The 27,053-nt window shown below is 37.2% G+C and overlaps 1 protein-coding gene across 1 annotated transcript in view; it reads left to right on the top strand.

Moving 5' to 3' along the window:
• The window catches only part of MYO16 (myosin XVI), a 580,757-nt gene that overhangs the window by 37,032 nt on the left and 516,672 nt on the right, over window positions 1-27,053 (top strand). The window lies entirely within an intron of this gene.

The raw sequence follows: 27,053 nt of genomic DNA, 5'->3' as shown, positions 1-27,053 counted from the left end.
CTGTTCGAGAATCTACAATCCAAAGCTCTGGAATAAGAGAAATTGTCTAAAAATAAAAAATCTGTTCGAGAATCTACAATCCAAAGCTCTGGAATAAGAGAAATTGTCTAGCTGTAGGTATACTTGTAGAAAGCTTCAAATATATTTATTTACCTGAGTGAAGTAATCTAAAACAGACACACAAATAGCACAGTTCCATAATTCCCTGAATATAACTGAAAATCCACACATCTCTGAAAACCAAAGCTTGCTTTGTGGAAAATCCTTCCTTGATGTGTTTTTTGTTTCTTTTTTTTTTTTTTAATTTATTAAATCATAAAAATTCTAAATTCAGTAACATACTTGGTACCAAGACTTTTAAATAGGGAATGTGAATCCATGTATAAGAAAGCTGACAGCAGTTCTTTTCACGGTTCCCTGTGGGCTTGCTAGTTAAACTAGAAGACTCTGAGAAATTTGCAGATGTTTTTCTTAAAGTCCAATGGCAGTGATGGAGAATATATGTTCTGGAATGTACTTAAGACATCCCCTACTCCAACCTCCTTATTATGCATGAAGAAACTGAGTTGAAGCAAGTGTATCATGTTCTCTGGAAGGCCAATTCATAGTACTCTTATCTCCCATTTTATTATTGTCTTTTTCCTTGTAGCTATTTATGTAATTGTGGTGCTCTGTGAATACAAACGGACCTCGATGGACAGAGACAATGTCTTTCAGTTTCTTGGCTCCTTCTAGCCTATCTCAGAATCTCCCAGTGCTGTTGAGTGAGAGTGAACCCATTTGTCCTAGTTCCTCCAGCAGTAGTTATCAGAGCAAACCTAAATTATAATATAGACCGTTCAATTTGATCTTAAATTTATTTCAAAATAATGGAAGAAAAATGTATTTGCATGTTAATGAAGTTTCTTGTTCCTTACAAATGTGAGGTGAGGTGGAAAATATCAAAGTACAAATTAATGGCTACTTCAAAGTTAAAAAGAAATTGAGAGTAGTAAAATAATAAAACCAGAGACCAAATAACAGTATTATTTTTAAAATGTTTTATGGAAAACATTCAAGTCATCCAATCTGGATTGATAATTTTTGAGCACTTTCTGTAGGCTTGAAACTGTGCTGACACTTTGGAGATCTAAGATCAGCAATAAATATGAATCCTGCCCTCACATAACTTCCAATCTCAGTAAAGAGAAAAATACTTATGAATTTAATAGAAAATAATTACGGAGTAAAAGTGATATTTGATGTAACTGGAATACATTGACAAAGTTTCTTAGAGAACATGATTTTTGAGAGACTGTGGCTTTGAAGGATGCTTAGACCTTACGTATTTGAAGGAAAGAAAGGAGAATACTCTGCACTTGGGCAGCAGCTTGAGTGAGCAGCTGCATGGAAGTGAGAGTAACCAAACATGGAATCTGCCTGTTGCAAGTGGAAAGGAAGGAGAATGGCACCTAAGTTGGTTTCAAGTAGAATATGATTTGTTAGTAAATGGAGCTGGGCTGGGGTAGGTGCAGTGGGGATAAGAACAAAAGAACTATCCCAAAGAGTCACATTCCATGGGAAACATGCTTTAATTCTTCAAATATTTATTGAGCCTTTGTTATGTGTCAAATAGATATGAATTAAGCAGACAAAAACTTTCCCTCTATTATTCACAATTGTCTAGTATGAACACAGGTAATAAGATAAAGTTAAATATATAGTAGGTTAGATAATATTAAATGCTCAGGGGAAGACCAGGCCTCACTGAGAAGAAGGCCTCCTGAAGGAGGTGGGGAATTAACCATACATATATCTGGGGAGAGCCTTTCGGGCAGCAGAAATGCTGGGCACAAAGCCCCGATGGCAAACATGCAAGCCTGTTAGAGGAACAAAGTGACTCGCATTGCAGGAGCAGGGAGGGGAAATGAGGAGGGCAGAGATGATGAGGTCAGAGAAAAAGAGGAATCAGATCAAACAGAGTCTGGTCAATGGAAAGGGCTTTGGCTGTAGTGCTGAATGAGCTCTCACACCATGAGAGGGTTTTGAGCAGAAGAGAGACCAGATACCACTTAACAGTTAGCAGGATCAGCCCATTTGCTGTATTCCCAGTTGACTGAAGGACTGCAAGGACAGGAAGACTAGTTAGGAGACTCTAACAGTAAGCTAGGCAAGAGATGAGGGTGCCATGGACCAAAGTGGAATAAGGGTATGGTGAGAAATAGTTAATTTTTATAATCATTTTTAGGATAGTGCTGACAGGAATTGGTGATGAACTGGCTATAGGGAATATATTAATTTTTGATTGCTGTTGTGAAAAATTACCATAGACGTGGTCATAATGATCACAGGCATAACACCAGGGGATGAATATAACTGGGGTCAAAACCCTGCCTGCAACAGGGAGCAATCAGGGAATCAATAAGAGAGAGTGTCATGCTGGCTGGAGAAAAATTTTGAAACTCAGGAGCATGTCAATGGTATCAAAAACCAAAAGACTGGATGAGCTCACTTAGGGAATGAATTTAGATAAAAATATAAGGTGCCTGAGGACTGAGCTCCAAGGAATTCCAATATTAAGAATTTCATGATATAAAGTAGAATAGCCAGGAGCAATCCAGCAGGAATAAAGAAAAGGAGGCAAGTGTGTTGTTTGGAAGCCAAATGATGAGGGAATTCCAAGAAGAGAATGATCTACTATGGCAGATGCTACTGTTCAGTCATACAGGATGAAGACTGAGAATTGGCCCTTGCATTTAGCAATATGTAGTGTGCCGGTTTGAATGTATTGTGTCCCCCAAATGCCATTATCTTTGTGGTCTTGTGGGACAGACGTTTTGGTGCTGATTAGATTTGCTTGGAATGTGCCCCACCCAGCTGTGGGTGGTGACTTTGGTGGGATACTCCCATGGAGGCATGACCCCACCCATTCAGGGTGGGCCTTGATCAGTGGAGCCATATAAAACATGCTGACTCAAAGAGACTGCACGCAGTGCAGCTGTGAGTGATGTTATTTGAAGAGGAGCAAGCTTGCTAGAGAGGAATGTCCTGGGAGAAGCCATTTTGAAACCAGAACTTTGGAGCAGACGCCAGCCATGTGCCTTCCCAGCTAACAGAGGTTTTCCGGACGCTATTGATCATCCTCCAGTGAAGGTACCCGATTACTGATGTGTTATGTTGGACACTTTATGGCCTTAAGACTGTAACTGGGTAGCCAAATAAACCCCCTTTTTATAAAAGCCAGTCCATCTCTGGTGTTTTGCATTCTGCAGCATTAGCAAACTAAAACATGTAGGTTCTTAGTTTTGCTGAATTGCTGAGAGCACAAATCTTAATGGATTGCTGGAGCAAGGTCCTTGCATATGTAGGTGATGAGATCTGGTGCCTGAGTGGAGGGTTTGACTTAGGACCATCTATAGCAGTAGTTCTCAACCCTGACTGCACCTTGGGGCCATCTGGGGAGTTTGTTTTGTTTTGGTTTTGTTTTTATTTCTGTTTTTTGTTTGTTTGTTTGTTTTTTAATTCCGATATCTGGGCCCAACCCATAGAGATTCTGATTTAATCAATCTGGAGTGGGGCTAGGGTTTTTTCCAAAGTCCCTAGAGGATTCTGATGCACCAAATACGTAGAGACTCTCCAATCTAGAGTAACTAGAGAGAAGATGTAGCTAACATTGAAGATGTGGTGATGGAGCTTATAGTAGTTTTCTTATTGTAGCATGTATTTATTATGTAAGCACTATGACTGTCAGCTAAGAGTGAGGATGGGGAAGAAGAATTTCACATTAAGGAATGAGAATAATGGGTAAGAGTGAGAGAATGAATGGCACAGGAAAGACAATATGGAAGAAATATTAAATGTAAAAATTAGAAATGAAAGAGAGAGATCAAATATGACTCTTAAAAGTTCTCAGAAACTGATTGGTATGTCCTCTCCACTCCTTTGTTTTATTTTTAGCTATTTGATTTTCTATCCTAAAATTTTCCGGTAGTTTTTAGAATACACTTTCATGTCCTCAGTTTACCTTGACAGAAATTATTCCACATGTATACACAGAGATATTTTTGGTGGTATATATTATAATCTCATAAGTAGGCACTTAATATGTCTTGCCTAATTAAATCTTTTTGTAACCCCAAATGCCTGGCGGGTACCCAGTTCTTTAATGCATATTTTAATTGTGTTAATTGAATGAACATGTGTGGCAGGTTGTCTATATATGAATGTTGATATAAAGACACTAAATCAAAGCAAGTAATTATATTTGATTTTTCTACTCAAAATAAGCAAGGCGAAAATTTTTGTTTGAACAATCCATGTTTAAATTTGAGTTGGATTTTATTGAAAGAATTGCTTTTTGTTTGTTTTGTTTTTGAATGGGAACAGAGAGAGAAGATTGGATACTAAATCTCCACATTTTGTTTGGTACAGTGGCCAAGCTGAGGCATTTGAAGCGATAGGGACAAATCGGAGCAGGAAAAAAATCATGCACACAATGTACACAGACAGAAACACACACACGTCATATTTATTGCATACTTGCTATGTGAAACAAACTATAATAATCTCTTTCTGTAAATTATCTTGTATATAAAGGCAAAAATAACACAAAAGAAATATCTGAGGTGTGTTGGAGGAGAATCTCCTCAGAAAGTAAACACATATACATTTATTACTCCCCAGAAATAGTTCCTGTTACTAATGGAAGCAAGGTGGTGGACAGGAGATAAGGTTAGCATTAGTGTTAGATGATGAAGAAATAATTGAATGACTCTTAGAATTCAACAAAAATTAGAATTTCTGATGAATTATTGAAATTTTAAGTAGGTTATTTTAATGTAAAATTGAAATATTTGGCTGAATAGGGTATATTATTCTACAATTGTAGCTGACCTAAGTATGAAATAATGGTTATATCTATTACTATTTTATATATCTTATAGGATGAGAGGCAAGATATGAATTTCTTGCTAATTTGAGTAATTAAATTGTGCTGCAAAGGGAAGTAACTGCTTTAGAGATAGTATAAACTCTATGTGTTTTACTTCTCCCAAAAAAGTATCTAGAAAAATGTTTCATTTTAGTCATGGAAGTGATAATTAAGCTACTAAAATAGACAAATGTATACTGTTTTGTGCAGTTGAGAAAGTTATATATATATATATTGCCAGAAGAACAAATCCTTCTGATTTAATTTATTATTCCAAACTTTGCAGATACTGTGCATGTTTATATAAATAATTTTAGCTCCTATTTACATTACTTTTATTGACTCACTAAGTATAAAAAATCAACTATGCTTTTCAAAGGAAATCATGTCTATGGTGTTATTTATGCTAAAGTCTGCAGCATGTCATTAAATGTAATTTCAGAATTTTTTGTTTACTTTTTTAATGTTTTATTCCTAAGCAAAAATTTAGGATCCTTGTTAATTTATTGTTCTGGTAGTTGGCTATAGTGTTTCTTTTGTCATTTTAACATACTTCATCATTCTAAAATGTGATTCAACAACTGTTGTCCTTCAAAAAAGGAAAATTTGTTCAACTTATTTTTTTAGTATTTTTAATTAAACTCTGTTATACGACACAAAAGAAAAAGAGAGAAAGAAGGAAAACTTAAATGGAAAAGTTGTTATATTGGAACTCCTGCTCCCAACCTTCAGCAGTTTTTACGAATTAGTCCTCATGTATTTTTATAAAAGTCGTGGCTAATGTTGTATTTGCCTAGCTTGCAGCATGAGGAAGCTCAGTACTGTCAGAGCTTTACATGAGTTTGTTCACTTAATTCTTCCAGTAAACATTCACAGATAAGATGCAGATAAGATATTCTACATTTTATGGGGGAGGCAACTGAGGTTTAGAAAGAAAAAATTGCTGTTTCACATCTATCCAAGCTTAGAGTTTGTGCTGGGTTGACTCTGTTATGCAACCTATAAAAAGCCATGTTCTTTAATGCAATCTTGTGGGGGCAGACCTATTATGGGTGGGACCTCTTAATTAGGTTGTTTCCATGGAGATGTGACCCACCCAATAGATGATGGGACCTTTTGATTAGATCATTTTCATGGAGATGTGACCCTGCCCATTCAGGGTGGGTCTTGATTAATTTACTGGGGTCCTTAAGAGAGCAGAGAGCCGACACAGACCCAGACACTTGAAGATGCAGACAGAGAGATGTTTGGAGATGCTAAACTAAGAGATTAAGCCCAGAGTTTGCCTCAGAGAAGCTAAGTGAGAACCCACAGATCCTTAAGGAGAAAGACACTGGAATCAGAAGCTGAAAGCAATGCAGCCTGGGAGCAGAGGACCAGGAGACACCAGCCACGTGCCTTCCCATGTGACAGAGGATCTCCAGATGCCATTGGTCTTCCTTCAGTGAAGATATTCTATTGTTGATGCCTTAGTATGGCCTTGGAACTGTAAATTTGTAGCCTAATAAACCCCCTTTATAAAAGCCAATCCATTTCTTGTATTTTGTATTTCAGCAGTTTAGAAAACTGGAACAGAGACAATCCTTTTTTAGTCACAACACCATACTATCTGTGCAAGTTTGGAACTGTATGTACCAAGGGAAAACATGTTCTTAAATTTAATCCATTCCTGTAGATGCAAACCCATTGTAAGTAGGACGTTTTGATGAGATTGTTTTGTTTAGGCTGTGGCCCACCTCATTCAGGATTGGTCTTAATCCTATTATTGGAGTTTTTTATAAGAGAAGTTGAAATCAACAAAACCTGGAAGAGAAAGGAGAAACCAGCAGATGCTGCCATGTTTCTTGCCATGTGACAGAGGAGCCAAGGATCACTGGTAGCTGGTCTTTGAGAAGAAAGCATTGCCTCGATGATGCCTTGATTTGGACATTTTCCCTGCCTCAAATCATGAGCACATAATTCCCATTATCTAACTCAACCCATTTGCTTTGGGCAGCCTAGGAAACTAAAACACTGTTTTGCAAGCTAATTCCTGATAGCTGAGCTCCCATTAACTCCCAAGTTGATTTGCTTCTATCGCCATTTGGAAGGCTTTCTTCCTGTTCTCTGGTTGAGCTCTCTGCCCAGTATCATAGAAATGGGAAAAGGCAGGAACAAGTATTCTTCATGCTTTTGAGTATTGCCTTCTCTTTCCCTGAAAAACCTCCTGGAAGGTTTGCTTTATGCTTACCCCCTTCTTCTTCTTCTTATTTTTTTAAATTTTAACAAAATAAGAGGGTTTATTCATTAATTTACATGTCAAATATTTATGGCAGGGGGCTTGTTTCTTTCCATCCAACACAAAGAACCTGCAGACATAGTTGCAGACCTGTAATGTCACACTTCATTTATTTATACTTCCATTTTAACACAGAATTCTAAGTAATGTCTTAGAAAAAAAGGAAGCTATAAATTATAAAAATGTGATTACCCTATTTGTTTCCTGGCCTTCCTCCTGCATTTCAGACCACTTGTCTCCAGTTTCCTTGGTAGGCTTTTCTTCCTCTAGTTCATTGTCTAAGATGCTGACCTTGACTCTCTTTTCTTTCTATCCATCCTCCCTGGATGACCCCACATATTCCCATTGTATCAATGATCAGCCAATCTAATGATACCCAAGCATGTATCCAAACATATCTCCCAATCTCAGGACCCCAAGTTTCTGATGGCCTTACATTTCTAACTGAACATGTTCAAAATTCAACTATCGACCCCAGTCTCTTCTCCCAAAACCAAATTTTCTTCTCAATTTTACCTAATATCACCATTTTTACACTAATCTTCTGAGTCAGAAATCTTGAAGTCATTTTAGTTTCCTTTAGGCACAGTTTTTAAAATTATTGACAGCTATACCTCCTATGAATAATTTATGAAGTATCCATTGTTTGTTTATTATCCGGAGCCCTCTAAGAATATGCCTAGAATATAGTGGGTGTTCAGTTTATATTGGCTGATCTAATTATTGATAGTTTGAAATCCCCTCATTTAGAATTTCGTAAGTAAATCAATTGAACCAAGTTTTCTCTCCTTTACTCCTTGCCCCAAGGTGTAGCTTTGGGTTCAAGAATTAATCTCATATATTTCTTAAGATAAAAAATAAAATGAAACTTCCCATTAATTTACTGGTTGTGATTACTAGCTCAGTCCTTTCCCTGTATTTAATGGATTGTCATTAAAGTTAAAATTTTGTAATATTGTTTATGTATACTGTGGAAGTAGATGGTTGGCAAATAATATTTTTTAGTATCTAGAGTGTAAATGTATAAGGTGACAATTATAATTTTTTTACCACAATCATTTAATGAAAGTTGTCTTTCATTAAATGTGTTTATGAAGGTGACCTGCCTGCATTGGCTCTATTTCCATAGTGGTGGTGTTGGTTTATTCTGAAGGCAGCCTTATTCTCTCTTCCTAACCTCTCTATAACCAGCTATACAAATTGGCAGTAAGTCAATATAGCAATCAATAAAATAAAGTGAGGCCAACTTTAGAATAGTAGTCAGAGTGACTGAGTAATCACCAACCTTAGCTCCATATATACATTTATTATGAAGATATTTGAAGGAGATGTGTATTAAGTATTCTACAAAGACAAATATTTCTATAATTTAAAATAAGGAGTATATACATAGTGTATTGTTTGGATTTCTCATGTTGAAGTGTGAGTTACAAACCTGGGTAGAGTGAGGGAAAAGACAACCTTTATCATCTTTACCCTTATTTTTTAAGGCAATTAAACAATTACAGCTTCTCAATGATATGGGAACAGACCATCCTGTGAATTATTTGGTTTCACCAACCTGGCAGAGGACAGAGAGGATACAGGAAGATGCAGCTTGGCTGAGATGTATGCTGGAGCTGCCACAAGGAACAAAATTGAGCACTTCTAGATTTTAGAGAAAAAGATGAGGTTTTGAGCTCCAGGCACATGTCTACATCATAGACTGATGGATGTATAAGGTTAAATTTGTAGAGCTCCTGAGTTTGCTGAATCTTAAGTAGTACTGGAAAGTTTAGAATTTCATATAGCAATGTTCTTTGGATGCTGATACTTTCAATTATTTGGTAACAGCTGTTAGGTAATTAAAACTGCCTATTTAAAAAAGCAGTTATAAAACTAAAAAGTGGGAAACTAGTACATTTCAATTCTGAAAGATTCTGTAGAAATTTTAATGAGTAGTTTAATATTTCACCAATATCAAATTCATATTCCTGAGAATTATTAATTATTTTAAGTGTCTGCTATGTAGTCACAAAATTACTAGATACTATGTTTTACTATGGAAAAAAATAGAAAAAATATTGGGTTTATAAGTATTTTTAATCTAAATGGAAAGATGCATACCCTCTGTGCCAGTTTGAATGTCCCCCAAAGTGCCATTATCTTTGATGCAGTCTTGTGTGGGTAGACGTATTAGTGTTGATTATATTTTAATTCTTTGATTGAGTGTTCCACGGAGATGTGACCCACCCAATTGTAGGTGATAACTCTGATTGGATACTTTCCATGGAGATGTGGCCCTGCCCATTCAGCGTGGGCCTTGATTAGTTTACTGGAGCAATATAAAAGCTCAGACATAAGGAGTGAACTTGCTACAGCCAAGAGAGACACTTTGAAGAACACACAACAGCTGAGAGAGGAGCTGCAGCTGAGAGACACATTTTGAAGATGGCCATTGGAAGCTGACACTGACATTTTGGAGAATGCCATTTTGAAGAATGCCATTTTGAAATGCAACCTGGGAACAAGCAGATGCTAGCCATGTGCCTTCCAAGCTAACAGAGGTTATCCGGATGCCAATGGCCTTTCTTGAGTGAAGGTACCCTGTTGCTTATGCCTTACCTTGGACACCTTATGGCCTTAAGACTGTAACTTTGTAACCAAATAACCCCCCTTTATAAAAGCCAATCCATTTCTGATATTTTGCATTCCAGCAGCATTAGCAAACGAGAACACCATCCATTAAATTAAAAAAGCTACTAGAAATCTATATTTAAAAGGAATTGCAATGGGCATTATTTGGGTTGAGGTGGAGAATTTGGGATGAGATGAATCTGAAACTCTGCCCATGAGAAATTTTAGAGTTTGTTTTGGTAGGAAGGGGGTAAAGGACTTTTCTGCTCTGAAAAAACAGCTTAAGTGCAACAGTAGAGGCAGAGAAAAGCAGGTTTCTGAGAGGAGAACATCACAGCAGAAGCTTCGCTGGGCTGCCTGGGTTCCATTGCAGCTCTCATACTTATGAGCTGTATGTCCCTGGCCAGGGCACTTTCTGTGCCTTCCCTCCCTAACCTGCAAATAAGGTTATTAATTCTCATACACTGGCTATGAGAATTAGTAGACAATATATTCAAAGAACTTCAAACAGCATCTGTCATGTAGGCAATGCATAATAAATATTAGCTACCATTGTTATTTGACAAAGATTAAGCGATACTATTTGAGCAAAAGGAGTGGTGACTAATGACTTTGACATGATTCAAAGATAGTCACTGTGAATTTTAATAAATAGGAATAATAGCACAGATTTTGGAATGTTCTTGGCAATCATTTTATAAATTCTAGTGAAATGGGGGGAAAGGCTGACATATAAGCTAAGGGACATTGCTATAAACAGGAGGTAATTAGAAATGGGAATTTGGTAGTACCCTTGGAAATAGATTGAAAGAGAAAAATCATTTTATTAAGAAGCACTGAGGACTTGGTTCATTCATTCTTCTGGCTGGGACAATGTCTACATATATATATGTGCCACATGATACGCCATATAGTTTCCTAAACACTTTACATGCAGTGTCTCATTTAATCCCCCAGTGGTTCTATGAGGTATATCCCAGCACTATCTCAGGCTAGGAAACTTTCCAGGTTAGGAAACTGGGGTTTAAGGAACTTAAACAACTTGTTCAAGATCAGAGTACTAATAAGGGACACAGCTGGGATTCAAACCCATATGTGTCTGAATCTAAGATGTTACCAGCTCCATTTACGTTGTCTCAATTTTTGTGCTATGCTGATTCTCAGGGTGACTGAGCTAGTCACATGTTTCTTTTCCATAAAATGAAGAGGGACTTTCATTCACTCCTTTTCCAGCTGTAATATTCTGTGAATCTGAAAAAGTTAAATCCAGTTGCATAACCCTCTGTAACTGTTGTAGAGATGAGACCAGTAAGAAAGCAAGGATCAAAAAATGTGGTTGAAACTAGGAGAAGAGCTAGCACGAGCAATGGAAAGCAAGCTCTGAGCTGTGGAAAAGTTCCTAAGTACCGAATATTCTTTCCTTCTGTCTGACTCCCCTACTCATGTTGATAGGACTTTTTATACTCTGCTTTCTTCTGATGAATATGTTGTTGTCAAGCAAATATTTCTGAATCCATCTGTGTATCTGACCTCTCCATTGCCACTTTCCAGTACACAGATGTGGCTGTTGTATTGTAGGAGGCCCAAAGAGGTTGTGTGGTGGTGTAGGAGGAGCACTAGGTTAGGAGTCAAGGATCCTTGGCCAGTGACTTAATTTCCTTGGTTCTTAATTACTTCTACCCTAAAACAAAGTCTTGTTCTACTTTTAACATTCCATTGGTCTGTCATGTGGTCATTAAGTATGTACCACACAAAGTCCTACTTCCTCCTCTTTCACTTTATTTTTTGCCCCCTTCTTCCCTCAAGGCTCCCACAGGCCACAAGATATTATCCCTACAACCACTCTCAGCATTTCTAGCCCTGGTCCTCTTTAGTAGCCTTGTGGCAGTTATATACGGGCCTCCTTGAGAAAATGCATACATTCTTCAAAGAGCAGTTTTAATAAATCCAGGGAAATGTATCATAGAGTTAGAAGAGACTGTAAAACCATCTAGTCCAAAATCCTGGGTTTGGAAGGAATCTTCCTGAACTTTTTTAAAAACCATTTTTAAGGAGAATTCACTTATCCTTTACTTAGGTCAAAACTTCTTTCCCATTCCAGTGACTATGGAAGCATGATCATTTTCCTCATCCATTCTGTGGTTGCAGTTCACACCTCGACTCTGACCAACCACTTTCCATTGATCAAAGGCAATAAAGCATGAGAGAAAAAGAGTGAACTGATAGAAAAGCATCTCTACTCTGGCCAGTACTGTGGTCTACAGTTCCAGGGATGGGAAATTTACTTTCTAACTCGTTTTTTGCTGACCTAGTAGGGCAAAATTAATCCCATCCTCTACTGTGTTGCCAGAGCTCATTCCTTGACATCATACACAATTGTTTACATGCCCATCTCTCTCACTAGCTGAGTGGTACCCAAAGAAAAGGATCATTATTTGTTCATCATTCATTTATTTATTTAGCAAACATTTATTGAACCCTTTCCATGCTCCACACACAATGCTAGGTACTGGAGATACAAAGACAGGTGAAAAGGCATTCTGGGCAGAAAAAAAGTTGAACCAAGATTCAACATGTAGAAAATATGTTTCCTTTTCCTGCCCTGATTAATTTGTGTATCTCTGTTTGTAGTACAGAGGCTGACACAGGGTACTAACAAGAATTAGACTTATTGAGTGTTTACGGAGAGCCAGGGACTGCCTTAAATGTACTGACTTCTTTAATCTTCTTTACAACATGATGATCTAACAAGTCAGATAACAAGCTTAGAAACATTAAGCAATTTGTCCACAGTTTATAGAGCTACTTGTGATAGAATTGGGAATCCAGGCAATTTCTAGGACCAGTGCTTTTTAAGCCTAAAATCTACTGGAAGTCACTAAATGTTTTTTGAATAAATAAATAGCTGAAGAGCAAAATATTTGTCTTAATGATATTGTTTAATATTGTGCATAAAAAGTCAATGTTTTTTTTTTTATTGCTGAAACCAATCTTTCTTTACTTTGGCCTCCTCTTCTTCAGCATGTCATTCCATTTCTCTTAGTGCTTTCGTATAGATTTTAACAGCACCTCATCTGTGGGAAAATGTGCATAGCAGCATTCAACAAATTTCCTTCATTCATTCAGTCAAAACTTAAGAGATCACTCTTTTTTAATTCATTTTTTATTGTGAACTTTAACATATATTCTTAACAGTGACAACTTTCAAAATATGATTTAACGAGTAGTTAGAGAGCAAATTTCAAAGAATGTTGTGGGTTACAGTTCCACAGTTTCAGTGCTTTCCTTATTGTGATATATAGGATATGTCACAATGTGGAAATATGTGCTAACTTTCAAAGCACAAGTCAATGAATAGCTATAGAGCACATTTCTAAGAATGTTATATGTTACTGTTCTACCATTCCAGTTATTTCCTTCTAGCTATTCTAATATCTACCATCTAATATACATATAAATATATATATAAAGTTTCAGTCTTCATAATCCCTTATTAGATCCTATCTTGTCTGTTGCTATCCCTTCCTCTCATTTAATCACTTTCTTGATCTTTAAGGGTGTCTAGGCAGTGACCACTCCAACTTATTCATATTGAAAGGGGGTGTCAACACTGTGGGGAAGGGGGCTGCATCTGATTATTATTCTTAAAGAGGCTGTTGCCTCTGGGTTTTAGGGCCTATCTGGCATAGGAACACTCTGATGGATTTAAGTTTCTGAGATATTAAACTTCATGAGAGAATCTTTTATAGAATCTCAAATAGGGACTTAGGTATTTCAGAACTACTTTTAGTAAGAGCATGGCATACTGTGGCTGTTTGGGATATCAAGCTGGAGCTTGCATAAGAGAAACCTCCAGGATTGCCTCACCTCTTGAGATCTCTTAGCCACTGTAACCTTATTTTGTTACCTTTCTTTTCCCCTGTTTAGTCACTTGAGCATTTTCAATTCCTTGCTGCCAGGGCCAGGCTCATTCCTGGGAGTCGTGTCCCATGTTGCCAGGGAGATTCACTGCCCTGGGAGTCATGTCCCAAGTAAAGGGGAGTTTAATGATTTTATTTGCTGAGTTGGACCTAGGGAGAGAAAGGCCACATCTGAGCACCAAAAGAGGTTCTCTGGCGGTGCCTCTCAGGCAAAATTATAGGAAAGCATAGCCTCCTGTTTACAGTCGTAAGTTTCACAAGAGCAAGCCTCAAGCCGAGAAGTGGGTTCCTAATTTCACATAACATATATTCTGTCCCAAGATAAACAGTTTCTCACATTATCTTCACTTAGTTGTTCAATCATCATCACTCTCAATTTTAAACAACTATCATAGCATAAAGCATCCCAGAGAAGAGATCACTCTTTTAAGTCTGCCAAATACTGTGCTAGGTGTTAGAAATTCCCAGAATAAGGCCCAGTCTTTACAACTTGGTAGGAGACCAAGTTAAAGCAAATAAAGGCCCTTGGTATTTTGCCTGGGAGATGAAGGGGATAAGGAAATGGCATCTCTTGGTTCAACTGGGTCAAAAAACAGTAAGCTAAAACTAATGCTGGCCAAAAGCCTGAAATCCTGAATGAGATTGTCGTATTCCACGAACTGCAGGCACTTGGATGAAACTGGGGTTGGGGGACACTGGCCTCAGTCTTTGGAGGCCTTGAGAATTAGGCTGAGGAGCTTGATATTTGGAATGTAAGACAGGAGGGATATTGGTCTAACCCGAAGCTGTTCAATTATGGGTAGATGAGCACTCTAGGACAGTTATCAAGCTGTACAATGTGTAGACATTGCTCCCCTCAGTCAATTATTTAAGCCCTTTCTAGTTATCAAAAGAAACTATTAAAGGAACTTGGCAACAAGGTCGCAAAGACAGAAACAGATATTTCAAATTTTAACCCTGCAGTTTTCATACTTGGGGGAAGAGGAAACAGTATATTGAGTTCTGGTATGTACAATATAATATTGTCTCATTTTTTATAGTCATACTGCATGTATGCCTGTGTCCCGCTCAATATGACATTGCTTCTTAGAGCGGTTCCCTTCTGACTAAAGTAAATGTCTCATATGAATTAATGGTAGAAAATGAACTCTATAATTTCTAGGTCTGCACACTCTTGAGTTTTGATTTAATGGAAACTCAAAGAAAACAAGCATTTTAGCTCACTGAATTAATGCTGCAGCTGAAGTCTTGGATTCATCAAATTCTAGACAACATTGCCATTGCTGGTATAAAACCAAAGGATTTCTGATGCATTGTAGTCACAACAGTCTATGAAAAAAAAGAAAAAAAATGGCTGGTAATTTTCATAGGAAAATGGAACAATTTGTCAGAGGCCTAAACTGCTGTGTAGTACATAAGTGCAACAGCAAAACATTCTGTATATCATATTTGCCTTTGACAGGACAACTATAGTACACTTTAAAGTAAAATGTTTTACAGGGAAAATGTAAATTTGCCATTGATAAGATCAGAGAATTCATTTATTGTAGGCAAGAATGTATAGAACAGAATATATTATCAGAGTTTGTTCTGAACTTTTTCAACACCCAGGGGATTTCTAGGAATAGGAATGTCTAAATGTGGCTTTATAAAGCCACCTATTGGGAGCAAAGCTAAAGCATGCCCACTGCATCCCAACCTCTCCAACCTCATTTTTTGGTTGTCCCTTTCATGAGCCAGAGCACAGCATCATTTACACACATGAAAACATGACAAAAGCAAAAGCAAAACACAACAAAACACTCCCCCTTTCATTTCAGTGTTCCCTTTTATGGCCAGAACTCCTAGGGTGAAGTTGTCTGTGCTCTGGTTCTCTATTTCTCTCCTTCATTGTTTCTTGAACTCACTCCAGTCAGGGTTTCTCCCAACTGTCCCCCCAAACTTGCTCTTAGCAGTGATCTCCATGTTGCCAAGATCAGAGGATATATTTTAGTCCTCATCCATCTACAAAGAGCATTTGTAGCACTGTAGTGTTCCATCTATAAGTAGCATTTTACATCATTGATTATGTCTTCCTTCTTGACTGATATTTTTCACTTGGCTTCTGGACCTCTACTCTCTCCTAGGGGTCGCTGTCAATTTCACTGGCTCTTTTCAGTCTCATTTGCAGGTTTTGCCTCACATTTTCAAACTCTAATACTTTAGTATCCCAGGCCTTTAGAGCTCTCTATCTACTGTCTCCCCCTAGGGAAGCATATCCCATGCCAGGGCTTCAAAGAGCATGTTTATCATAAACCGACTTTCTATTCTCAGCCAAGCCCTCTTCCATGAACTCCAGAATTCACCCGCAGTGTTTGGCCTCATGTACATAACTGGTCCTCTCTCATACTCTTGGCTTTCCCTGACAAGACAATCTCCTTGTCAGCCTTCCCCATGTTATTCTACTAGTTGTTCAGGTCAGAAATCCTGGAGTCTCTTGACTCCACTGTGTGTGTCCTACCATATGTCCGATCCAGGAGCAAATTCTTTGGACTCTGCCTTTAAAGGGCATTCATAATTTTACCACTTCTCATTTCTTCTTCTGCCCTTCATCATCTCTTACTTGAATTATTGCAGTAGCCTTCCATTTATTACCCTGCTTCTGACCTTACCAATTTACAATCTGTTTTCTAGCAACAGAAGAATCCTTCTGACACAAGTCATTTTTAATGCCCCTTCCTTGCTTATGAATTTTCTTTGGCTTCTGGGATCACTTAAAATGACATCCAAAATTCTTGCCATGACTACAAGACACCACATCTTTTGCCTTCCCTGTCTCCATTCCAGCCACTTTTCTGACTTGATCTTCTTCTATTTTCCTTCTCATGTATTCTTTTTGAGCCATGCTGGCCTTCTTACCTTTCCCCCAAAATGCCAAGCCCATTCCTGTCTCAGGCCTTTGCATTTTGGATCCAGATTCTGCATAGATCATTCCTTCATCTCCTTCAGTTTTCTACTCAAATGTGACCTTATCAGAGAAGCTTCCTGATAAGCCAGCTTCTCCCCAACCTTTTCACTCTCCACTCACCCTAATTTCTTCTTTTTTTTTTGGGCTTATCACTATGCACACATATATTTTTTTTTTTTTTTTGTCTATCTTCACCTAGTAAATGCAGGTCCACATGAGCAAAAGATTTCTCTCTATCTCGTTTTATACAAAGTAGGTGATCAATAAATATTTGAGCAGTGAATACATAAATAAATAGAATCACTCCCTAAATGTCTCTTAAATATACCAAAGACTCTTCAGTCCCTACTACCAATACCTAGCTGTGGCTACCATCATCTCTAGTCTGGATTATTGTATTTGTCCCTGAACTGATCCTGTTAATTTCAGTTTTGTCCTTCCTCTGATCCACTCTTCACCCTCTAACCAAGATAATCTTCCTTAAAAAGTAAATGTATTTTTTCTTCCTCTGCTCAAAAATGTTTATAATAATGCTATTAGTTGCCACACTCCTTTTTAAGTGGCTCTACCTTGTTGGTCTTTCCAGAGTGATTCCCTAACATAGCCAACTGCCTTTGCCTACCTCATCCCACACCTATTCTATCTCCTGAGGCAGTACATCCCATTTTACCTAGACACATTTGGTTCCTGTATTGTCCAGTACTGTCTCATATCTAGAACTTTATGTATTGTAGTATCAACACTCTTCCCTAACCCATTCTGTCTGGATAATTCCTAATCATCCTTTAGGTCTCAGCTAACCTCTGAGCTTTAAGCCTCAGGTTATTTTCTTCAGAGAAGCCTTCTCTGTCTCCCCAGGTCTGCTTCTGCAGTACCCCCGAACTGCTCCTATCGCAGTATGTGTCACAGGATAACGTCATCACACAATTACTTGCCCATATTGAGAACTCACAGAAAGTTCCATAAGAGCATTACTCATTGCTGGGTTCCCAGAGCTCATACATTATGGACAGTTGAATGACATGCCAATGTTATTGTATATATTTTAAAAATTAATGTAAAATGTCATCTCCAGATAGCTGTAAATTGCTTCTACAATGCAAAGAAGGCAATGGATCTCTTCCACTCATCTAATTGAGTATTAAGTTGTCATCTCTCTTGTGGGGTATTTGCTCACATATTCAAGATCAGTGCATTGCATCTAGGTTAACCTCTCCAAATTTCTGGAGAAATACAGGCTTTGTATAAAGTTTGACACTTTTTTATTTTATCAACCAGGTAGAAAGCAAAACTAGCTGCTATAAGCCCAATAAAAATACTTTTTTTAACACTTTGAGGCATTTACTAATCTTATGTTTATATTTCTGGGTTACTATGCACAATGGGTCTTATTATGCTAATATATGAGGAGAAGGCATAATGCTGGAGGAAAAAAAAATCACACCCCCTTCCCACAATTGTGGTTCTCTGGTAGATTCACCTTATAGATGATAACTTGAATGACTGCATTGGGAATTTCACGGCTTTATTAGGTCCCTAGATTTTGTGTATGAACAATGGTGTTATAACTTACAGTTTGTAATTGGATAGTGGTTTTTTATAACATGATACAACAGCAATGGTTTTATTAAAATCTCATTTTGCTTATAACATGATATAATAGCAGTGATTTATTAAAATCTCAATGACTGTCACCAAATTTTTATGTGAAAAGTATTCATCAATGAGATTTTATAGTTGAATCTGTCAAATGTCTGTCTCATGGCTTTTGTTCTCTTTCATGGCACTAATTTCCAAATTTGATTTTCAAAATTCTGGTCAATACTCTGAAGTTGTGTCTTGCATTTTAAATTAAAAGAATCACACAGGCATCAAACGCTACTTATGCCTAAAGCTGACCGGATTTCTAAAGTCTTTTACTCTCTTTTCCTCACAAAAATGCGCTTCTCCCTACATATACATTTTGTTAATACTGTGACCATTTTTTCCAGACACTCAGCTTGGCACCCTACAGTTGTCTTTGATATTTTCTGTCTAAATTGGCCATAGTTCCTTGATATCTCCCTTCAAGGCTCCACTATTGAGTTTCAGTAAATGCTGGGCCCCTCACCCTGCATATTATTTGATTACATGAAAGAATGTTTGAAACTTCTACGTTATAGCTCTTGTCCCTTCTCTGTTACTTACCCTTAATTTCTGATGTTGTATTAGTGCTCATTTATTCATTTGCCAGTCATTCACCAAATATGTGTTTTCAGTGTGTATATGTGCCCAGGCTTATATTATATGCTAGGGATGTAATAGTGAGGAGAATCAGATAAGGCCCTTGACCTCATGGAACTTTCATAGTCTAGAGTAAGGACTTGCTCCCTTAGTCTTCGTTTTCTAATCTTCTTCACCTTTCTCTTTTTATTTCATCAAGAATGTGAACATGAACTTATAGTGGCAGGCCACATTTTTTTTTTCTTGCAAAGAGATTGCTAAAGTCATCCAACTGTTACATGCCTCTTGCTTAAGTCTTCAGTGGAATAGTGGAAGTGTAGTAGTTAGGCCTTTGTTTTCAGAGATTCTTTATACTTACAGTTAGGTTGCAATTCATGAACCTCCGTAAGTTTATTATTCCAATATTACTTTCCATTTCTCTAATTTGTATACCATTAGATGCCAGTGGTTCCCAACTGGGCATATATGCCACAATGATTCTTAGAACCCTGGAATTCTCAGGACAGGGGAAGCAGATACTAAACATCCTGCAATCTATCAGACAGTGACACACACAGATCATTGTCCTGTCTGAAATGCCCAGATCATCTCTTTGAGACACATGGTGAATCTGGTCTAATAGAAATGTTGCCATTCATTGAAGATAATGGTTGGTTTCCTGTGTTTGAATGTTTCCTCAGTGTTTCTTATGTCTATTACTATCCAAAAATATTTAAATTCTATTTATCTTTTAAGGCCTGAATTAAATATTACCTCTTCAGGAATCTTCTATGATTTCCTCAACTAAAAGAGTAGTATTTCTTCTCTGTACTCCCACAAGTATTTATCAATGTATGTAGAATTCACTTATTTATATCTGTCCTATAATTCAGTTCTTAATGTATATGCCTTATCATCTCTGCTATAAGCCATTCAGGATCAGGATTATGCCTTCAATCACCTTCTGTCCCTTGCAGAGTTGCTTGGTGTGATTGGCTCATAAGAGAAGCCTCCTTTTCCTTCATTCCACTTGCTCTATAGTAGCCATTAAGCACAAGAAACACAGCATACTATTCATCAATCTAGCAATTTGTTCAGATAGGAAAAAAATAAAAAAGGAAATATAATCCATGACCAAATTCTCAAAGGAAGCATCTTCAAGCAAGAGATCTGTGTCTAATAAATGAGCTGCTTCATGCAGAACTGGTGCATGATAAGAAGCCATAATTCCAACCATCCACGGCTGTGTAATTCTGGAAGCCACTTTTGAATACTCTAGGGCAACATAAATTGATAATTGCCTCTGTTTCCTTCTCAATTGAAAATGATTTTAGAAGAAAACAAGATTACATTCTTGTTCTAATAAAACAAACATCACAGAACAATTTCATGATCAGTTTGAATTTTAGAATGATACTAAATTTAAATCTGAGGATCCGGGCTCTCAGTTTTTATCCTCTCCCCCCACCCCCACCCCACCCCCCCTTTTTTAAGTGGGACAAATGGTAGGAAGAAATATGCTTTGTGCCTCTGGAAGTTTCAGAGAAATTAAGATGGATTGCCTTCTTCAAAAACACTGGAAGTATTTGTGAGCTGGATGACAACTAGATGCAATTTGGAGAGATTTTATTTTCCTTTATTTTCACTTGTTGCATTGTCTTTGGGCAAAAAAGGTGTGTTTTGTTGGTTTCTCATTTCAGGAAGCCTCCATTAATTTGGATCCTCTGAGAAGCAGATGCCAAGATGAGATTAGATATGCAAGAAATTTATTGGGAGAAACACTAGCAAGGGAAAAAGAAGCCAGAGGAAGCTGGGAAAGACTTCAGAACACATGCAGGGCTGAGCCCTGTGAAGGAGAGAGGGAAGCAGAGAGATTGGTAGGAAGAGTTTCAGATTTATCACTGTTCTAAGAATCTCAACTAGGTCTTAGGTGTTTCTCCTGGCAAAGTTGGCTGTCAGTGGAGTACCGCATCTTGCAGGTATGGACCAGCTTTAGTGTTCGTGACATGTTCAGTGATTCTGTTTGGGATAAAATTGCGGAAAGCATGGCTGTGGCATGAACATGGTGGTGGATTTGGAGTACAGCAAACTTCCTGCTGCAGGATCGCAGGACCTCTTGGTGGGCATTTGCATGGACACTGCAAAGACTTTTTGATGCATCATAACATGATGAATAAAATAAGTAAAGGAGATTTTTGAGATACAAGCCTATAAGACTAGCATCAAGAATCGAGGTCTAGGAAGGAATTTAAGGGCAGGAACTCAAATCAACATATAAAGCAAAGTAACTGAGATTAATACATAGTATTCCAAAATACGGTAAGGCTCTGAACCGGGAGATATGGAGTTAAACCAAGTCTCACATTCTGAATACTGAAATTCAGAGTCAGAAAGAACAGATTGCCGGTTATCATTACCAAAACTAGTTGAGAGCCTAAACCAAACTGAGAACCAATTTAAGTATACAATCTGATTTTTGTATCTAAATAATTCTCTAAACTTTTATTTTCACTTATATAAAGTCCTAAATGCCTGAAATGTTATAAAAATCAATACTGGGAATTATCAATGGGTGAAAGGACAACAATTTGTCCTGGATGATTTGGATGTTCAACTGTCTGATGACAATGGTGGGGAAGGTGGAGAGAGGGGTGATGTATAATGCAGTGCTGGAATCACTTCCTGGAATGGGGTTAATTTGTTGGGGAGGAAGTGGAGGATGTCTGTAGTGGGTGACGCAACGAGACGGGGACAACAATGTCAGAGCCTGTCCTGGAAAGATGGCTGCTTTCATCGTCCACTGACTGTGGGCACTGTGATCCTATTTAAAAATATCAGTGCAGATAACTTTGATTGGTGAACCTTGTGAAATTGCAGTAGTCAACTGTTTCTGACCAAGAAAAATGGCAACTTCATATTATTCAACCTTGGTTTAGACATTTATTCTCAACTTTTAAAGGTTACTATATAATTTTACATTTTGTCAGATAATGGCAAACTACAGATGAATACCATGCAGTTACCTAAGAAGGTACCTTAAGCATAAACCTATACACAGCAATGTACAATTAATATACAATTCTAGTTATTCTGTAGACTAGTAGACTATCTGCAATTTCTTCTTCCTAGGGATTTTCGTAAACACCCTTGGTGGAAGTGGTTAAGAAAAGTCCCTGGCCTGGCTGTTGCTTCGTGTTTTTTGGTATCTTAGGTAATTATGACCACGTAGGCCCTTTTGTGGGTTCCATGCTGATGTTTTCCTCACAGCAAATACATAAGAGTGGTCACTTCTTTCAGAGCTGATCCACAAACTGCTGAAATAAACCATAGTCTCTCTGCCATTGCACACAGTCTCTACTTTATGGTACCAAAATGCAGAAGCTTCCTGGGATCTTGCTTTTTGTCTGTTGTGAACCACATATTTGAGGGCTGCATACATTTCCTAGATTTGTAGCTGGAAGGACAGGACAATACACTGAATATAGAATCAAACAGTATTTGATGGATTTGAATAATGTCCTTTGTTCAGATTACTTTGTTTCATATTGAAAATTCATTTTCAGTATGAAAATTAAATGAGCAAATGTAAATTCCGAAATATTGATTACTTGAGAATTTGGGAAGTATGGTTTTTGGTAATGCTGTGATATGAATTCTCCTTCCCAATTAATAAAATCGAAGACTGCATTAATAGAAATGCAGTTTCTAAAACAAGGGAGGCAGAAGACCTAGGGTAATATGATTAAATTTGGAGGCCTTTGTGCATTTAATTGTAGAGAAGAGATTCCAGGACAGAGCTTATAGGACAGGGTTAACAGTGAGGGACCTAAAACCATTTTACATGAAGAAGAGGCAAAGGGATTAAGTGTGTTTAAAGGAAAGAAGAGTCAGATAGTGCATAATAACTTTGAGTGTTTGAAGTATTGCCATGTAAGACTTCTTCTGATGGCTTACTCTTACTGTTGTGACTTAGACTTGTTTAATACAGGGTTTTATGGGTAGGAGAAGGCCAGAGGTTTGAAATTACAGGGAAACAGACTTTAGCTCCATACTTAATTTCAAGCATTCAGAACAGACAGCCTTGGGAGGCTGTAAACAAGTTGGGCACTTTAAATTTTCAGTGACTTAATTTCCTCATTTATGATATAAGAATAATAGTACTTACATCATGAAAGACTTTAAAGGATTAAATGAACCACTAAGGGATTAATATGGTTCCCGGCATAGTAAGTGTTTTCCAAGAACAAGCCACAATTCTTGCTATTATTGTATTATTACTTTGTGTATATTTGGATTGCTGTATCTTTAAAATTTCTCACAATGGTATCATAATATGATTGTCCAATTTATTTATATAAAAATGATTTCATACTTAAACCTGAATTGTAAGCTGGAATAGAACTGCACTAAAAGTTCTGAGAATCTCCAGATGAAAACTTCCTCGTGAAGTTTATCTTCAAATATAAATATTTTTGATGCAGAAGTAGAAGTTGACCTACGTAAAGAACAGCCTCAAATAAGTTCTTTTCTTTCCAAATTTCCATGCAAGTTGCCACTTAATGGGCTATAGAAGAAGGATATACCATTGTGTAACTTTGTTAAAGTGCTTCATGAAAATATATTTTAGCAAAGAGCATAAGTTTTGGAATTAGTTGTGTGTGAATTTTGAATCTTAGATCATGCATTTATCTAACAAAAGGTCATCATGCAAGTCAACTTAACATTTTTGACTTTTGATTCCCTTACTCATTAAATGGTGATAAGACCAGCTTACAATCTTGCTGTAATAGTCTGGACACAAGGTAGATATTTGTTAAGTTAGTTCTTTTTAACTATTTAAGGGTTACTGTAAATGTGTATTTCCATTTTATTTTTACAAGTCATAATTAGTATAAAGAAGATATGAGTAAAATATCTTCATAAACTACTTGTGACAAATTTAAAACTTTAGGTTATAAGTTTTAAGAACATAGATGATTGGTATGACATTTGATGTCAAATTGAACTTTATATTCATAGTTCATGTAGATTTCAGACCTGCCTAATCATAAGTCATAGATGGTATTTTGATTTTTTAATTTTTTGGTATTCCTCCATTTTTGTCACAAAGGACCTTCAAAAATATTGCGAATAATTCTAAAGTTTATCACCTAAATGCCACACACAGACATTATTATACTTGCTTAACTTAATGATTTTAAAAGAACCTCAAATTGTATGATGACACTGCATTACAATAGTAAAAGTGGATCATTTTATTTGAATGTCTCAAAAGGATCTCAAAATGAATAATGCAAAAATTTGACTATCTTTGCAATAATCATATTTGGTAAGAATTCAATAATTGTCAAAACTTTGCTGTATTAAACCCAGACAAATAATCTATTTTCTTGCCTATTCTCTTCTTACTGCCATTTCTTGTAAAATGAATGAACAGAAAATAGAGAGTCTCTGAAATATGAAAGATAAAAACATAGTAGCAGCAAAGACATGAAAAAACAAAGTCCTGTTCAATGCCAGACTGGACTTTGAAACACTACCACAGCCGGTATTCTTCTTGTTACTTCATTTCCAGTGGAAAGGAACCAATTGAGAACAAGAGAATAGTATGTTACAGAACCAGTATTCAATACAAGAGTCTACTGTCAATAACTTGCAAAGGGGAATAAGAATATCATCTGTATTTTCACATAGTGTAATGAGTTATGTGTGTGCCTAAGTTTAGTTGCCACATCTTTATGTGACCAGATATCAGCTCATCTCCTGACACTTACTCTAAAAATTACAATTTCTTACTTTGTAAGTCTGATGACTTCCACAAGATATACTCAAATTCTGTTAACATAAAAGTTGAACTCAGCACCTTATAAGATTGATACAATGCAAAACAAAGAAAAAATGCACTCATGCAAGTTTTTATTAATGTTTTGATCTCCAGAGAGAGAATTTGGGCAATGAAATGACTCACCAATTGCTCAGCCAGCCTATATATTTTTTTCAACTTTTGCTCCTTTTTCCTTCTTTCTCCTGTTTTGCACAATGATTAAAATAAAAGATCCTGTTATTTTCTTTTGTGAGTCATTTAGATATTCCTTTCCTACTGCCAAACCCACTTCATATCCAAGAACTGGAAGGCAACTTTGAAGCGGCTACCTATAGATGTCTGATTCATTTTTTAGCCAAGGTCCATTCCCTTTTTTTTTTTATTTTTTTTTATTAAATTCAGTTTTATTGAAATACATTCACACACCATACAATCATTCATGATATACAATCCACTGTCCACAGTATGATAACATAGTTATACGTTCATCACCACAATCTATCATTGAACATTTTCCTTACATCAGAAAGAACCAGAACAAGAATAAAAAATAAAAGTGAAAAAAGAACACCCAAATCATCCCCCTATCCCACCCCATTTGTCCTTTAGTTTTTATCCCCATTCCTCCACTCATCCATACACCAGATAAAGGGGGTGTGATCCACAAAGTCATCACAATCACACTGTCACCCCTTGTAATCTACATTATTATATAATTGTCTTCAGGAGTCCAGACTGCTGGGTTGGAGTTTGGTAGTTTCAGGTATTTACTTCTAGCTATTCCAATACATTAAAGCCTAAGAGGTGTTGTCTATATACTGCATAAGAATGTCCACCAGAGTGACCTCTTGACTCCATTTGAAATCTCTCAGCCACTGAAACTATTTCGTCTCATTTTGCATCCCCCTTTTGGTCAAGAAGATACTCTCAGTCCCACGATGCCAGGTCCACATTCATCCCCGGGAGTCATACTCTGCATTGCCAGGGAGATTTACACCCCTGGGAGTCGGGTCCCACGTAGGGGAGAGGGCAGCAAGTTCACCTGTCGAGATGGCTCAGTTAGAGAGAGAGAGGGCCACATCTGAACAACAAAGAGCTACTCAGGGGGAGACTCTTAGGCACCATTACATACACCTTTAGACTCTCCTTTGTGGTAATGAGCTTCATAAGGGCAAGTCCCATGCTCGAGGGCTCAGCACATCAAACCGCCAGTCCCAATGTTTGTGACAACATCAACACCAGTCCAGGTGAGGATGTCCAACACATCCGCACCTTCCCCCAGATCCTCGGGGCTGGGGAGGGGGAGGCTGTAAATATATTTTTTATTATCTGCCCAAATTACTCTAGGATGTGTCACTATTTCACTCCAGCCTATACTAACCTACTGTATCTCACTTCCTATTCAAAGTTCCATGCAATTGTGGTGTTTGAACAAATCGACTGTAGAGTTGTACCGTTTAGAAAATTTAGATCCTGTACCAAATAGATATCTATTCCCTTGGTCTCATATGAAAGTTGAAGTTTTAAAACACAATCAGTTTCAACCTTTATCCTTTGGCCTGGCTTGCCCTGGTCTTAACCAGACCTGCTTCATTCATATCACTAATTGAAGTCTGGGCTCTGTTTCAGCTTTTTTTTTGACAGTGGCTGTATGCACTAATACTGACATTCATATCTGCCGAGCTCTAGCTCTGAGTTTCAGGTGTCTCAGAGATAGCATTGTTCCAGAGACCAATCAGGTTATATGCTAGGGGATCAGCATCTCAAAGTTTAGAGATACGCCTTACAATTCAGGGATAGAGTTAACTGCTGTAAGAGCTTACAATCTAGGGACTATTACAATTATTGTGTCCACGTTAGGCTATGTTCTAAGATTCAATTCTGAGTTTACACATTGTAGTTAGTCCATATTGGTGAGGCATCATCCCTCTCACCATGTTTTCTCCAACACTTTAACTCCTATATATATATTTTCCTACAATTGTATAGAGTTATATTCACATACCATACATTTATCCACAGTATACAATCAGTTGTTCATGGTATCATCATAAAGTTGTACATTTATCACCACAATCAGCACTTGAACATACTGATTACTACAAGAAATTTTTTTTTTTTTTTTTTTTTTTTTTAGCAATAAGAAAAAATGATAAAAAGAAAAATAACATGCCATACAATACAATATACTACTAAGGACAGCAAATAACACCACTTCCAAGAATCCCATATTACTCCCCTATATCCCCCTCTCATATACATTTAGCATTGGCATATTGCCTTTGTTACATTTAATGGAGGTATATTACAATGTTACTGTTGACCATAGACTCCAGTTTGCTTTGATTATGTTTTTT

The sequence above is a fragment of the Choloepus didactylus genome, chromosome 12 (assembly GCF_015220235.1).
Source record: "Choloepus didactylus isolate mChoDid1 chromosome 12, mChoDid1.pri, whole genome shotgun sequence".
NCBI lineage: Eukaryota > Metazoa > Chordata > Mammalia > Pilosa > Megalonychidae > Choloepus > Choloepus didactylus.
The sequence above is the reverse complement of the archived record's forward strand: the minus strand, read 5'-3'. Positions and strand labels throughout refer to the sequence as shown.